This window comes from Nomascus leucogenys, chromosome 21, assembly GCF_006542625.1.
Source record: "Nomascus leucogenys isolate Asia chromosome 21, Asia_NLE_v1, whole genome shotgun sequence".
NCBI lineage: Eukaryota > Metazoa > Chordata > Mammalia > Primates > Hylobatidae > Nomascus > Nomascus leucogenys.
Window position 1 is genome coordinate 38,374,289 of NC_044401.1, and position 14,558 is coordinate 38,388,846.

General features: G+C 34.5%; 1 protein-coding gene across 2 annotated transcripts in view; it reads left to right on the forward strand.

The window, feature by feature from the left end:
* The window catches only part of ROBO1 (roundabout guidance receptor 1), a 1,192,968-nt gene that overhangs the window by 367,434 nt on the left and 810,976 nt on the right, over positions 1-14,558 (forward strand). The window lies entirely within an intron of this gene.

Below are 14,558 nucleotides of genomic sequence, written 5' to 3' on the forward strand. Positions count from 1 at the left end.
GACTTTTGTTTTAGTCATACTTTGGCCTATTTGATAGTGTTCTGCTTTACTGATTTGAGTGGAAGTTGGAAAGCTGTGGTGGAGAGATCAATGGGGACTGCAAGCAGCACAGGCTGGAACAATCAGAGGTTTCACTTGCTCTGCTGCCAACCGAATTTCCCAGTACCAAATTATTACTGGACCTTTATCCCTCTTTTGCTTCTCTTTCTTCTTTCCTTTCTTTCCCTTCTTTCCCTTTCCTTTCTTTCTTTCTCTTTCTTTCTTTCTTTTTCTTTCTTTCTTTCTTTCCCTTCCCTTCCCTTTCCTTCCCTCCCTCCCTCCGTCCCTCCTTCCTTCCTTCCTTCCTTTTCTTTCTTTCTTCTTCCTCTTTCTCCTTTAATCTCTTGTTTTCTCCTTCTTATGATTCAGAAAAGGCATGTCTATAGGTCTGACACACTATTCTGAAATAATAAATGATTGGTCTTACTGACCGTATTTTCCCTGGACATACAGGTTGCCTCAATGCTTTGTTTTTTTTTTCATTTGTTTTGTTTTTGTTTTTATTTTTACCATGAAGTCCAAACCTTTGTCCCCCTTGGAGAGTACTGAATAAGGAATTCATCACCCTCCAAAGTCCAATATTGATTAGATTTATCCCACACATTGTGCTTGAATCTAATCACTATAGTACATACAATTTATTACAACTTTTTGCGTGTTTTGCCTGAAAGTCTATATTTTATGTCCATTACATGAAAATACATCCCATTATTGCAAGGATGGACATAACCACTTCCATTTAAAGATGAAGAAACTGATATGCTAAAAAGTTAAATGACTTGGTCAGAAACATTCACTCAGTTAATAATTTACAGAAACAGTTCTATAATCAAAGTTTTTAGACTTCTAATTCAGTGTTCTTTCTATTGCACAAAACTTCCTCAGAGAACTATCCTGCTGTGGGAAATCCCATACCTCAGTTTCTCAGTAAGCTTAGGGGCCATATTTTTAAAAGTCTCAAAATGAATATATATATATATATATATATATATGCAAATAATGCTTGGAAAAAAATTGAAGGTTGAGGTGAGATGGTAAGAATGCAGCAATTGTGATAAACCAGTTGTTCTTAATGTAGAAATACAATTTTATAGTTTTAAATGAATTGACTTTCTAAGAGGTGACTGAGCTATAAAATATCCTATGTTATGATTTCTGTGGTGGTCTCCAATGCCAAAAAGCAACAGAATAGGGAGCTGTGTGGGAACTTAGACTCATGGGTTTCAAACTTTTCCTATTCAAATAAATCTTTGGGAAACACAAAATTGAGTCATGGGTGCAGACCTTTGCAATGAAGAGTTTCAGTGAGAAAACCTGAGGCAATTTACTGAGACATTCTCAACTAAGATAATTTTGCTTGAGACACAGATAAATTGATTCCCAAAAATGAGGAAGTTATGATGGACAGCTCATATTCAACTTATCAGATATTCTTTTGGGGGAATTTGTGAAATATATTTACAGAGATCTTCAATTTCCTAATGAATGGAGAGTTGTAGAATATAATTAAAATAGCAGTAATAAAAGCCAAAGTAAAAATCTCAATCAAATTTTAATTTCCAAAGAATATCAAGTTACAGCTTTTGGTATAGACCTGAATGCCTATGGGAATGTATATATTTTTTTGCCTATATCAAAGACTTTATAAATCTTTTTTTTTTTGGTCATATTCTATTCATGGAATTCTGAATGCATAAAAATATTTCATTGGTCATTAAAGACAAACTTCCACTTCGAAATAGATTGCATTTATGTTCTTGAGACACTTTAATGTCTTCAAATATTTTATTTTCTTACATGTTTTCCATAACTAGAGCTTACCAATTTATTCTCATGTTTATTCAACTGTTTGCATCTATTTATAATTTTTCCTGTTTCTTAAAATCATGAATTCATGAAAGAGACTTTTTGTATCATTTTCAACATAACCTAGAATGCCTGATGCATCATAGAAACTCGATGTGTATTTTCTTGAATAAATGGACACTTCAAAATACCAATCAAATATGAGAAGTTGGTATATCATTTAAGTAAGTTATTTTGGAATATATAAAAGGTATTGAATATGGTTTTGCTCTTGGAAAAACATTTATGTACAAAGATATCCATTGAAATATTTGTTATAGAAAAAAGAAAGTCTATAAATCTAAAATATAGAAAAATAAGTATAGTAGACCCTTTAAAACTTAATTATTTTCTATCATTACAAGCAAGGTTCAAAAAACAGTGGCATAGAAAACAGCTTAAAATATAACATCTGGTGGGAAAAGACAGGCTGTACAGATTTATGTGTAGTATGATTCAAAGACAAGAACTGATAAAGACCTTCTCAAGAGCTGCACACCATATCACTCTCAATTTTCTAATCTTGTTCTTACAGCAGTTACTAGTATCTAACTTTATATCATATATTTATTTATATGTTTATTTCTGCGCCGATAAAATATAAACTCCAAGAAGGCAAGAAATGTGTCTATTTTGTTATTGTTTCTTTCCCCAGCTTTAGTAAACATTCTTAAAAAATACATTTATTCAATGAATATTCATTAAATAATATATAAAGAGAAATTCAATTAAAAGGATAGGCACCAAATAAAGAAAACTTTTCCTTCAGTATTGAGATTATATGTAATCTCTGCTTATTTTTGCGTTCTTTTCTGGGCTTCTCCCAATTTTTTATTTTTATTTTTATTTATTTATTTATTTTTTTGAGACAGTTTCACTCTTGTTGCCCAGACTGGAGTGCAATGCATGATCTCAGCTCACCACAACCTCAGCCTCCCGGGTTCAAGTGAATCTCCTGCCTCTCAGCCTCCTGAGTAGCTGGGATTACAGGCATGTACCACCACTCCCGGCTAACCCAATTTTTTTAATAAAAAATTTTTTAAGGTAGATATTTAATTGAATTAAAAAACTGGACCATAGACATAGAATTGAACCTTTAGATTTATTTAATTTTGTTAAGAAAAAATAAGTGTCTAGTTTATAGAACCCACAATGATATGGCAAGGAAAGTAAGACTTAGAAGAGACCATTGTTTACAGAAGTACAGTAATTTCACTATACATCAAATTATGTTATTTCATTTTGGTTTGTAAAATGTGCTTATTTTTATCATCCTCAATTTTTAAAGTATATAATAATATGTAATAATTTAGCAATAAATCAGAGATTGTAACCAATACCTACTTCATTACTTTATAAAATATTTATGAATAAGAAATCATTAATACTTCTATCTTTTCTAAACAAACACATTTAGAAACTAAGAAAACAACCCCAGTACAAAGAAGAATCTACTAAGAAAAGGGCTCATACCCACTAAAATAACACCTGTTAAATAAGAGTTTAAGCAGGGAAGAACATAGAAAGAAAATTATTGTCTAAAATAAGGTAAGCAATAATGACTTAAAGATAATTTTACTAAGAAAGCAGTATCTATTCTTCAGGTTTATACAAATGGAACTATACACAAGAAGTGTCATAAATTTGTATCATGTATTCTTTTTGCAACGTTTATAGAGGCAGCATTGTATTATACACAGGATTATATTAGCAGAAAATAAAGTTTCTGGTATTCTTTCACAAGACAAGGCCCCAAGACTGTGAGTTTATGTACATCATCCATTTATTGCTACCTCTGAATGGCTATTACAATGTCTTCTATTCTGCAAAGTCAAGTTTTAAGATATGTGTTGATGGCTGGGAGCGGTGGCTTAGGCCTGTAATCCCAGCACTTTGGGAGGCCAAGGTGAGTGGATTACCTGAGGTCAGGAGTTCGAGACCAGTCTGACTAACATGGTGAAACCCCATCTCTATTAAAAATACAAAAAAAAAAAAAAAAAAAAAGCAAGGCATGGTAGCTGGTGCCTGTAATCCCTGCTACTCAGAAGGCTGAGGCAGAAGAATCACTTGAACCCAAGAGGCGGAGGTTGGGTGAGCCAAGATTGTGCCACTGTACTATGTGGAAAGGAAAAAAAAAAAGAGTTACATATAAAGAAAAAAGAATTGGCTCACATTAACAAAACTCTAATTTAATCAGGAAATTTCCAGGGCCTGTATGTAAATGCTCCAAAAGTGAAGTGTATTCTTGCCCTTGAGCTTGCAAACCTAAATACCTTTCCAGGAATAACTTTCAGTGGCTGAAACACCTTATGTTTAGGCTGTTCCATTCATTTATGCAGCCACTACCAACACCCCTAAACAGACACACACACACACACGCACACACTCACACACACACAGTGCATATCTTCCCTATAGGTTTGACAAAACTTCTAGCTTTTAGGGGAAATAAATCCCTCCATAAATATGCCAGGATGCATTTTTTGTTGCTGTTTTGATGTATTATTATTATTATTATCTTTTTTTGAGACAGAATCTCTCTCTGTCACCCAGGCTGGAGTGCAGTGGTACCACCCAGCTCACTAGCATTGACCTCCAGGCTCAAGAGATCTCACCTCAGCCTCCTGGATAGCTGAGACTATGGGAATGCAGACATGTACCACCATGCCTGGCTAATTTTTTTTTTTGAGATTTTTTTTTTTTGTTTTTCGAGATTGGGCACACTATGTTCCCAGGCTTGTTTTATTTTTTTAGCATCACATCTCAACATTCTCAAATGAACCCTCTATGCTTATCTCCAACTGTCTCCTCCTTTTCTGCTCTCACTGGCCAAAGGTCAAGTGTTTCTTGCAGAAATCTTTGAAATATAAGAATTATTCAGGAAAGTTTCTTCAGAGATGCCCTGAAATACTTTGAAATAAATTTGTAAAGAAAAAAAAAACTACCATTGCTATTTTTCCAATTTTGTGTTTCATTTTGCCATTTTATTAGCAGTATCATACACTACACAATTCCCCAAGAACTTAATACTGCAAAACAGTTTTTTCCTCTTCTTTAAAAGTACTAGTTTTGAAAATCTAGGAGCCATTTATTGGCTTATACATTTTTTATTGAAAACAATTTGTTGCATCCTTTATTCTTTGTCTTTTCCTCCCTTTCCCAAACTACCGTATTTTATGTATTTTTTAGAAATATCTTTTGCAAAGAAACATTACATCCACTAAGTTAAAATAGTTTCTGGGTTTGATCCACAATATAAAGTTACAAAAGAATTTGTCTTTATTATTTCTCATCCTTTTTTTTTATCCATTGAGAAAATATTCTTGCAATGTTGATCAGATAATGGGGTCAATACCAAAAATCAATAGATTAATGATGAAGTAAAATAAAAAGTAAAGAATTACCTCCAGGCAAATATTAGTAACCAAGATACACAAAACACAGGCTGAAGCTCACAGTGTAATACAGACAACTGGGGAACATGACAAGTTGACAGGATTTGTCAGTGAGCAGCCACAGAGATGACTGGGCCCTATCAGAGAAAGCATAGTGTGCTTCCTTGCAGATAAAAGAGCAAAACTGCATGTCATAACATACAATTGTCACTGACCTCTTTGTAGAGCAAACATTTATTTTGCAATCATCTGAGCACCAGTGGCAGTCAGAAGGGTAGAGATCTCAGGCATTGCTTTAGAAAAGTTCATAGAACCAGAGAGGACTATCTCCATATCATTACACTTTAAAACTGCATAGTACATCAGAGTGAAACTCTGGAAAGTGTTCTATATTTCCTTTTATGAAGAATGCTATAGTGTTGCATGCCCATAATCATTTGTGACGTAATATTTGGGGAATAAATAATGTTTATAATATTAATATTTGTAAATTATCTACTTGAAATTTTTTTAAAAAAACAGAATTTCAGTGGGGCAGTGAGTTCAATTCAAGGCAAGAAAGAATAGCTAGTATATTAAAACCATTATTTTTTAATGCAAGGAGGGTCCAGAGAAACTTTGTAATAGTTATTGCAAGAAAATAACTTAAAAAATGAATTTGATTCTATTTGTTGCTCCATTTCTGTAAAATAAGATACATTCCAGCTGAAGCCTTTTAATATTTACTAAATATTTTTCAAATTCCAGTAATTTAATTATAATCTAGTTTTTTAATGGTCGTGGTAAGTATATGCTTTATAGACAATAAAATTATTATAGACAAAAAAATTATTATTATTAACACTGTCCTTTGCACTAAAGCAACACAGGCTTATTCATCCTATGTCTCTTTCCATTTGGTTAATGCTTGATTGTTCAGAAAACCAGGTTTAACTGATGACAGAACATGAGTGGCCTTCAGTGTATGGCACCAAATCGTCTTTATCTACTCTTAACACATAAAAGCAACTTTGTTTTCTTGCATTTCTTCACATTGCTATGCTTCTTGTCTCAGGGTGAATACAAATGCCAGATGACAGATAAGAACTTTAGAGTTAGTCAAGTTTCTAAGACAAGATTGAAATTTGGAGCTTACCCATTTTGTACTGCACTGGTTCTCTAATATGCAATTATGGTGGATACAGTTGTATTAACATATGTACAAAGGACAGGAGGCATAGATGATTTTTACCCATAACTGTCCCACAAACAACTTAAAGCTACAGCAGATGAAGGAAAAGTAAATGCCTTGATCATATACATTCCAGTGTAACTTTGTTGATCATATACATTCCAGTGCAACTTTGTTGCCTCAAGTCCCCTAGCTTCAAATCTGGGAACCAGGAGAAAGTGCTCAGCTGTTCCATAGATGCTTAAGAAAACAGCTGAACTCAGCTGTCATACACATGAATAGAAAAGCAATTTTTCAGGTAATCCGTTCTCAATCATTACATATTGAAAGGTTAAAACTCTACAGAAGCATGATTTCAAAACCGTGAAAAGCAACAGCAACTTTGATTTTATTTTTATAAGAGTGATAGAAATTAAATGTGTACAGATATTATGAGCCTCTGAGTAATCTAATAGGATGAACATAACTCAACTGAAATAAATCCAGCATTCATCCCAGCTTCTGCCATAGAGAAATGGCTCCAAATGATACCATCACGATGGTTTCAACCATCTCCCGTATCATTATTTCCAATGTAACTTTTTGATTCTAACAAGTTTTTCATACTGAAAAAATGGAGTGTATATCATGTTTTTTTCATTTTGTTTTGTTTGGTTTTCTCACGATAGTCATGTAATCCAACAAATTTGACTATGTAGTTTATTTCTGGAAAATCATTATTTTCCAATTGACTTTGATTTTAAAATTAGAGATTTGAACTCATAAAAATTTATCCCCCAAAATAGGGTAAAACCACACCTAAGAATACAATGGCTTTGAAAAAGAAACGATGTCAAATTTTACTGTTCTTTAGTCCTTCTTAGGAACTACCTATTATTTGCCATTTGAAATTGTTCCTATGTTACAGAACTGTTAAAAATTTATGTGTTAGAACTCAGTTAGTTTTGGACAGCATACTGATGTAGAACAGTGTGTCTGAGGAAATATGGTGATGAATATATCACTGCTATAACTTGTCCAAAATCCCTGCCCAAGTAGCCACTTTTTTTTTCTTTGCATCTGTTTAACACTTTCTCCATTAAGATTTTACACTCTATGTCGGTTTGCTGTTGTTTAATTAATACAAGAAAGTGCTGAGCAGACTTCACAGTAGTGTAGTCTTGGTTCATCTCTTGATTTTATCATAAAGAAAAGAATCCATACAGTTACTAGCATTTAAATATCTAGCCTTGTTACAGCATTTTTTCTTGCCTGAGAAAAACAGAAACAGAGGGTGGGAGGTTTTTTGTGATATAATACTGTATATTTGAGAAGAGAAGTGGATTAAGAGAGAATGAGTGGACAATTTGAAGACACTTTGGCAGCCCGTTATCCTGAATCACTTAATTAAGCAGTTTACCATACAGTAGCAATGTAGCTACTCTGTGATAAACTGAAAAAAGTTTGTAGGGAAGAAGACGATGAGTTCCACTAGAAATCTCCACCAGAAATTTCACCATTCACTACTAAAGAAATTTCTTTTTTTTTTTTATTATACTTTAGGTTTTAGGGTACATGTGCACAATGTGCAGGTTTGTTACATATGTATCCATGTGCCATGTTGATTTCCTGCACCCATTAACTCGTCATTTAGCATTAGGTATATCTCCTAATGCTGTGCCTCCCCCCTCCCCCCACCCCACAACAGTCCCCGAAGTGTGATGTTCCCCGTCCTGTGTCGGTGAGTTCTCATTGTTCAATTCCCACCTATGAGTGAGAACATGCGGTGTTTGGTTTTTTGTCCTTGCAATAGTTTACTGAGAATGATGTTTTCCAGTTTCATTCATGTCCCTACAAAGGACATGAACTCATCATTTTTTATGGCTGCATAGTATTCCATGGTGTATATGTGCCACATTTTCTTAATCCAGTCTATCGTTGTTGGACATTTGGGTTGGTTCCAACTCTTTGCTATTGTGAATAGTGCCGCAATAAACATACGTGTGCATGTGTCTTTATAGCAGCATGATTTATAGTCCTTTGGGTATATACCCAGTAATGGGATGGCTGGGTCAAATGGTATTTCTAGTTCTAGATCCCTGAGGAATCGCCACACTGACTTCCACAATGGTTGAACTAGTTTACAGTCCCACCAACAGTGTAAAAGTGTTCCTATTTCTCCACATCCTCTCCAGCACCTGTTGTTTCCTGATTTTTTAATCATGGCCATTCTAACTGGTGTGAGATGGTATCTCACTGTGGTTTTGATTTGCATTTCTCTGATGGCCAGTGATGATGAGCATTTGTTCATGTATTTTTGGCTGCAAAAATGTCTTCTTTTGAGAAGTGTCTGTTCATGTCCTTTGCCCACTTTTTGATGGGGTTGTTTTTTCTTGTAAATTTGTTTGAGTTCATTGTAGATTCTGGATATTAGCCCTTTGTCAGATGAGTAGGTTGCAAAAATTTTCTCCCATTCTGTAGGTTGCCTGTTCACTCTGATGGTAGTTTCTTTTGCTGTGCAGATGCTCTTTAGTTGAATTAGATCCCATTTGTCAATTTGGGCTTTTGTTGCCATTGCTTTTGGTGTTTTAGACATGAAGTCCTTGCCCACGCCTATGTCCTGAATGGTATTGCCTAGGTTTTCTTGTAGGATTTTAATGGTTTTAGGTCTAACATTTAAGTCTTTAATCCATCTTGAATTAATTTTTGTATAAGGTGTAAGGAAGGGATCCAGTTTCAGCTTTCTACATATGGCTAGCCAGTTTTCCCAGCACCATTTATTAAATAGGGAATCCTTTCCCCATTTCTTGTTTTTGTCAGGTTTGTCAAAGATCAGATAGTTGTAGATATGCAGCATCATTTCTGAGGGCTCTGTTCTGTTCCATTGATCTATGTCTCTGTTCTGGTACCAGTACCATGCTGTTTTGGTTACTGTAGCCTTGTAGTATAGTTTGAAGTCAGGTAGCGTGATGCCTCCAGCTTTGTTCTTTTGGCTTAGGATTGACTTGGCGATGTGGGCTCTTTTTTGATTCCATATGAACTTTAAAGTAGTTTTTTCCAATTCTGTGAAGAAAGTCATTGGTAGCTTGATGGGGATGGCATTGAATCTATAAATTACCTTGGGCAGTATGGCCATTTTCATGATATTGATTCTTCCAACCCATGAGCATGGAATTTCTTCCATTTGTTTGTATCCTCTTTTATTTCATTGACAAGTGGTTTGTAGTTCTCCTTGAAGAGGTCCTTCACGTCCCTTGTAAGTTGGATTCCTAGGTATTTTATTCTCTTTGAAGCAAGTGTGAATGGGAGTTCACTCATGATTTGGCTCTCTGTTTGTCTGTGATTGGTGTACAAGAATGCTTGTGATTTTTGTACATTGATTTTGTATCCTGAGACTTTGCTGAAGTTGCTAATCAGCTTAAGGAGATTTTGGGCTGAGACAATGGGGTTTTCTAGATATACAATCATGTCATCTGCAAACAGGGACAGTTTGACTTCCTCTTTTCCTAATTGAATACCCTTTATTTCCTTCTCCTGGCTGATTGCTCTGGCCAGAACTTCCAGCACTGTGTTGAATAGGAGTGGTGAGAGAGGGCATCACTGTCTTTGTGCCAGTTTTCAGAGGGAATGCTTCCAGTTTTTGCCCATTCCGTATGATATTGGCTGTGGGTTTGTCGTAGATAGCTCTTATTATTTTGAGATACGTCCCATCAATACCTAATTTATTGAGAGTTTTTAGCATGAAGGGTTGTTGAATTTTGTCAAAGGCCTTTTCTGCATCTATTGAGATAATCATGTGGTTTTTGTCTTCGGTTACTAAAGAAATTTCTTATTCTATAAATAAAGGCTTTATAAAAATAATCACCAAAATTATTTCTATGTGAAAAGTAATGGGTCAAGCTAACCCCAAATTTAATTGTGGAGAAAACAATAAAAAGTTTCCAATATGTTTCAAAAGCATTCTGTCATATGAAGACTATAAGAGTAGGCACCCTGGAGGCAGAAATCCTGAGATCCAAACCCAAGTCTTCCATGCATATGTTGTGAGAACTGGCATGATCTCTCTGGGTCTCTTTTTATCTGCTAAATGGAGATAGCAATATGTTCTCTCACACAAGTTGTAAAGATTTACTGCAGTGTCCATAAAGAGTGAGCACATGTGTTCAAATACCGGTGACTTTGTTTGGGGTACTTACTATTATTGGTGCTGTAATTATTAAGTTTTGCTCCCCCTCAAAATGCCTCTTTATTTATTGCATATACTTACCTGCATTATTTACTAACAGGAAAATAGCTGTTTCTTGAAAGCTTATTGCTTTGTTGGTACAGAATCCACCTCACAGTATGCAATGGGGAAATGTAACTTAAACATAGCAATGAAAGAATGATGATATGTATCTATTATTGTCTGTAATAATAAGTATCTTTTACCAACAAGCAGGTTGGAAAAAGATTAGGGAATATATTTTTAATGGAATCAGAAATTATCTCCAAATAGAAAAAATCTAATTCAAATTGAGTCACAAATCTATTATTTGTGTTTATTTTTTCCAATTCTCACATAAATCATATGATACCATGATAAGTGCAGAGAAAATTACTTTGTATTTTGAGATTTACATTCTCAAAGCTTAAAAAAACACACTCAACAGTAGCTTATATATCAAGTAATCGAAAAAATAAAAAAGAATCAAAATGCATTTAACAAATTTAAATTAGTAAGCAGTTACCAATGTTACATAAGCACACACAATACTGTATATATGACCACGAAGTATTGTTTCTCTCTGAAAAGTAACTTGAAAGAGCACTTAAACAACTCATAAATACCAGGATAAAATTTTGAAGAAACCTAGAGAAATTTCAGTGCTGTCTTTGCCAAGAGTTCTTTTTATTTTTATGGTTATATAATATATTTTTATTTTAAGTGTTAGAAATTTTTGAAGATTCTTTGGTTTTTATTGGCAGAGTCCCTGTATTTATAATCCTTCTCCTTTTTCTGACATTCATGATTAAGAAGCATAGTTAGTACACTGATCGCCAATTTATGATTGTTCTGCATTTGCGTTTACAAATTTGTGTTTACAAATACATATCGGATGTTCAGGAGTATTTCAAATCACTTAAACTCTTTCAAAAACTTAATTAAAATGCTTCCAACTTAAGAAGCCCTATCCCTTCCTCTTCATCATCTAAAATCATGTATGTGACATTAGCCATTCCCAAAGGACTTAATTTTCCCTCCTTTATTATTAAATATTCTTCACGAGAGAAAAAGCAGACCCAATTCACTTTTATAATGTCTACCCTCAGAATACTTTGAGTGGTTCAATCAGCAAAATGTAGAGGACTGAATACCAATTCTTACATATTTTGGCCTTTAAATTTTAGCTAACTGTAGCAACTTCATATTAAAACCCAAATTAGCCATACATCTTAGATACTGGTCCTTAATAAATAAATAATGAATTACCTAATGAATGACTGGACAGATATGCCAAAAACAGCTTGGGGAAATTAGAGCTAATTTTTTTAAAAAATCAGTAATTCTTAGGAATAATTTACCTACTCTGGTTTACTGAATTAAAGGATAATAATTTCCAGATGGCCAACTTTTAACTAATAACCCAATTTGAATTTTCTTTATCTCAAATTTAAATATGGGTATACATATAGATATCAATATATAGATATATATTGATATTGCCTTGGCTTTTATGTATGCTTTGCAAAGTCAATAAATATTCAGTAATTAGTAATTTTTGATAGTGCTGTTTCCTTTCCTTACATCAAATGAATTTCTAAAGTTGAAATTGTTTATTTGAGATGAATGAGTCCAAAAATCCTAGAGAAATATGAGGGTATCTTAGAATTGTTTTTACCAAATTATTGACATATTTAATAAAACCCATCCATTTACACATGTATACATCAATTAGCCAATTAATCAAAATTCCAATACTGATTTTTAAAAAGAACAAATAGAGCCTTAAATCTCCTCCTAATATAATCTACTTATGAATTTAGAGCATGTATTATTTAGAATGGACATTTTCCTCAATATGGAAGTCTTGCTGTATAAATGACATATCACATTCTAATACACAGACTTCAAACCATCATCCTTGACAGCTAACTTATTATCAATATGCAAAGAGAAAAATTAAAAATTACTCTTGTTGGCCGGGCACGGTGGCTCACGCTTGTAATCCCAGCACTTTGGGAGGCCGAGGCGGGCGAATCACGAGGTCAGGAGATCGAGACCACGGTGAAACCCCGTCTCTACTAAAAATACAAAAAATTAGCCGGGCGTGGTGGCGGCGCCTGTAGTCCCAGCTACTCCGGAGGCTGAGGCAGGAGAATGGCATGAACCCGGGAGGCGGAGCTTGCAGTGAGCCGAGATCGCGCCACTGCACTCCAGCCTGGGCGACAGAGCGAGACTCCATCTCAAAAAAAAAAAAAAAAATTACTCTTGTTATGAAAATTTGCATTTAGGTTTTTAAAGTGAAGCTCTCAAAGTGGAAGTGCACATGATTTGCATGACGGGGGAAATGTAAAATGCTTTCATAGAGAAGAACCCGAAATGAGAGGGTAATTTTGGGAATCCATATGCTAAATTTGTCATGAATCTGCCAAAAATAATGCAATTAGAACATATGTTTCCCTTATATTAGCATTTGTTAAACGTGCCACTTGGTGTGCGTCTGTGTGTGTGTGTTGTGGGGGTTGTTATATATGTATCTTTTATGGAGTGACTCAGGAAATTGATAGAAAAACTTGGAAAAATATTTGAACACTCTAGTTTTTATGTCTAGGAAATAATGCAAACAGCTTTGAATTTATTTTAGCTGATTGCAGTATTTTTCTAATTTAATAGTTTGGCTGAGAACTCACATTTACCATATTTTGAATTAAATTTACATTTGGTGACATAATTCAGAGGACTGATCAGAACACAGCAAGCTTTTCTGAATGAGTAATTAAATATAAAACCAGAGGTAAATGTGCACCCAATAAACCTAAGCACTGTGAGTTCTCTTTTGCTACACAAGGGTCTAGTGTGAGCGAATCAGCAATGTCAGTCTTTAATGTCATTTTTGGACCATGTTTGGAAAACACCTATAAAAATTCTATCACAATTTTAAGAATTAAGAACAATCTCAGTATATTTCATAGTTATATTTATATGCATATATATAAATGTCTACAAGTGAGAAAATATGAAACACCTTTCATTTACGCTCAATGCAATGAGCCCATGCTCTTCTGTCAACCTGAAAGCATCAGGTTTTTTTTTCCTATTAAAAACAATCTTGATGTTTTTAAGGAAATTTTATGGAGTGTGAGATATGTGGTCATTTTTCAGTTTATAAGTAGTTTAAAATATTCTGGCAGATAAGTAAACATGTCTGTGCCAGAATGGGCATGATCACCTTTGATTTTTAAATATAGGCTTAATTAGTATATATGTATCCATTGAACAAATAAGCAAATCTGTAAGAAATGAGGGAGTAGTGATATATCAGAGGAATCAGAGGAAAAGTGTTCCAAAGAGTGGGCACAGTAAAGGGAAAGGGTTAGACATTAACAGTGCACTTGGCGTGATTATCGGAGGGTGCCCAGAAGTCAGCTTGTTCAGAAGTCAGTGGGAGGTGGGGGGCAGCCAGTCATGTAGGGCCTTATAGACCAATATAAGAGATTGAGATTTTAATCTGGATGGAATGGGAAGCAAGTTGCAGGAGTTTGAGCTGATTTAGTAGATTAAACACTGAAATGATCTGACTATGACTCTTTAGAACCTCTCTTGTTTTGTATCTACACAGACTTAGGACTTCTCACATTTCTCTATTTGCTGCTGCCTCAGAGGAGCTGCAAGCATACATGGTAAGGGAGCAAGGAATCTGCTATTGATCTGAAGCCCCCAGCTATGCATGCCGGACAGGACTCTGGCCCTATGACCTATTCTATTTCTCAGCGTAATCCTTGTTTCTCAATGGAGGCTGTCTAGTCCCCTTAAGACAGGCATTCACTCTCTTATGCCCTCAAAAGGAAGAAAATTTGATCATGTGGGGTGCAAAAAAAAACATACTTTTTATGTATAAAGCACAGTGTGTCTGTGCCATTAACAT